The sequence below is a fragment of the Cebus imitator genome, unplaced genomic scaffold, assembly GCF_001604975.1.
Source record: "Cebus imitator isolate Cc_AM_T3 unplaced genomic scaffold, Cebus_imitator-1.0 Scaffold86, whole genome shotgun sequence".
Lineage (NCBI taxonomy): Eukaryota > Metazoa > Chordata > Mammalia > Primates > Cebidae > Cebus > Cebus imitator.
In genome coordinates this window covers 6,843,343-6,846,055 of record NW_016107401.1, presented here as the reverse complement: position 1 = coordinate 6,846,055, position 2,713 = coordinate 6,843,343, and the positions used below count along the sequence as shown (strand labels likewise).

The 2,713-nt window shown below is 47.8% G+C and overlaps 1 protein-coding gene across 1 annotated transcript in view; it reads left to right on the top strand.

Annotated features, from left to right (window-relative positions):
- The window catches only part of SLIT3 (slit guidance ligand 3), a 544,627-nt gene that overhangs the window by 247,652 nt on the left and 294,262 nt on the right, over window positions 1-2,713 (top strand). The window lies entirely within an intron of this gene.

Genomic DNA, 2,713 nt, shown 5'->3' with positions numbered 1-2,713 from the left:
TTTTACTCTGGTCACCCAGGCTTGGAGTGCAGTGACGCAATCTTAACTCACTGCAACCTCCCCCTCCTGGGTTCAAGTGATTCTCCTGCCTCAGCCTCCCAAGTAGCTGGGACTACAGACATGCACCACCACACCCGGCTAATTTTGTATTTTTAGTTGAGACGGTGTTTCACTGTGTTGGCCAGGCTGGTCTTGAACTCCTGACCTCAGGTGATCCACCTGCCTCGGCCTCCCAAAGTGCTGGGCTTACAGGTGTGAGACACCACGCCTGGCCTTGTCTTTGCTTCTTAAAGAAAAGGATGGTGAGGAAGAAATTAGGTTGTTAATGAATCTTCCATCCCTATGAGAATGTTAGTTTTGAGAGCCCCAAAGTGAACCTGAGCCAAGTGTTCCCTTCCCCCTCTCCAGGAGCCAGGGCTGCTACAGGGGAAGAAAGCAAGTTCGTGGAAACTGCACCTGTCACCAACAAATTCAGGGTGTCTTGTTCCCATTTATCAAGCTGTCAGCTCCTAACCTGTCAGAAAACCATCTAGATGTGTTTGAGTTTATCAGCCAGATTGAGCGGAGCAGCCCCATCCGGTTGCTTTTCTTGTTGATAGCTTTACGGTCGTTTTCAGAATGACCTGCGAGGGAGGGATTCTCTTCCTGCTGTTCTTTCCCTCAATAGGAGAAAAACAAAAACAAACAAAGCCCTGCAATTTGGGGTAATGTAGTTGTCAACAACAGAACCGCCTATGGCCAAGGATTGCACAGGTTAGCTCTGTCTTTTTCTGTCCGGTTAAACACTGACTCCCGGGCAGCAGGCAGCTCAAAGTACCTGTCAACTGAGGAGAAAATTAAAGCCAAAAACCTCTGCATAATTTATTCATCACAACCTAAAATTGACTCCTTGCTTGTCTGCATTCAGGTTGAGGCTCATTTAACTGCCTCCACTGTGTCTGTTTAAAAAGAAAATAGAGGAATCAGCTCAGGGGGGTAAGATAAACCAAAACACAAAAATGCCCAACAGCTCTTTCATTTCACTCCTCACATGACTTTGTTCCTCTCTGCTGGTTACGATGAGAATGACTCTACATCAAAATGATTAATTATTATTATTATTATTTCCAGCTTGGTATATCTTAGGGGAAAAAATACTCTGGAATTTTCTCTGAGCAAAGGTCCTCCAGACCAAGCCAGCAAAGCCCTATTCATAGGCTCCACCTGGGTTTCCTTCTGCTTCTGAAATCATCAGTACACAGTAGATGTCAACATTTTATAGCTGAAGATCAGAGAGGTAGAGTAACTTGCCCAAGGTCGCACAGCTAAAAAGAGTCAGAGCTAAGACAGACCTAAGTCTGTCTGAGTCAAAGCCTTTAAATTTTCCTGAGTTTCATGTAGATCATCCTCAGTAGGGCAAAGACCAACAGAGGTGTGTAGCCAAGACAGTGTGAAATTAGGAGGTGGATTTGGTAAACAAGAGAGGGTACTCTTAGCTTTAGAAGTCCAGTTTCGAATGACAGGTGAGGTGGGAGGCAGATTGCTACTGGATGAGCATGTTCAGTTTGGAGTCACATCTCCCCAGTGAGATTTTATGCTCCTGGAAGACCGGTGCTTTCAAAGGGATAATTAGGTTCATAGGAGGATTCCTTTTGTAATGAACCCAGCAGGGCCAGATACAAAGACACCTTCCAAACTTGGCAGTGAGGCTGTTGACGATGATGGCAGCGAAAGGTGGTGTCTGCCAGGGTGACGACAGGGGTGGGATTCCTCTCTCTGCTGCTGTCCACGGGTGAAGTCTGGAGCTCCTGTCTCTGCCATATTTGGGAAGAGAATGAGCTTGAATTCCAGGATAACAGGAGAGGCAATGAGAAGATTTACACGTTGTGTTGGGAGACCCAAGAGGAGTAACGATGAAGCGAGGGCATGGGGAGAGAGGGGGGCGCTCAGCTTGCTGATAACGATGCTGCTGAGAAGTTTCCCCAGCCTCGTTGACCCGGGAAAGCAGAGGGGGAGAGAGGATTGGAGAGAAGGAATGGCGTATTTAACGGGAGGGGAGAGATAAATCATTCTTAATCTTTATGTTCAGGGAGGAGGATGGTGAGGAATCTTAAAAACCCACTCTTGTTTCTAGGGCCTGGGGAGAGCCATGAGGAAGGAATTTGAACCCCTGCCAGAGCAGGTGAGCAAAGCTTGGGCAGAGAATCTGGTGCAGGCATGGAGGTGCCAGCGGGAGGTACGAGAGTGTCTGAAGTCTCCACTGGAGAGTGCAGACCTCATCTTTTCTGCCAGCTTTGCATGGTAGGAAGTAGAGAGGGAACCCAAGGCTTTATTCTTCCTGCAGACGAAGGCTGACCACACCAGATACTGTGGTTGTAGAGGGGCAGGTACAACAAAAATAAAAAATCCCTCAAAGATTTGAGATGGGGTGTCAGAGGAATGCAAGGCAGCTTGGAAAAATCCTGACACAAGTGTTATGTTTTCACTGTGGAGAAGTTACATGAGACAGGGAAGCCAATAAAGAAAAATAAGTGGGCTGGGCGCAGTGGCTCACGCCTGTAATCCCAGCACTTTGGGAGGCCGAGGCGGGTGGATCACGAGGTCAAGAGATCGAGACCATCCTGTTCAACACGGTGAAACCCCGTCTCTACTAAAACTACAAAAAATTAGCTGGGCATGGTGGCGCGTGCCTGTAATCCCAGCTACTCAGGAGGCTGAGGCAGGAGAATTGCCT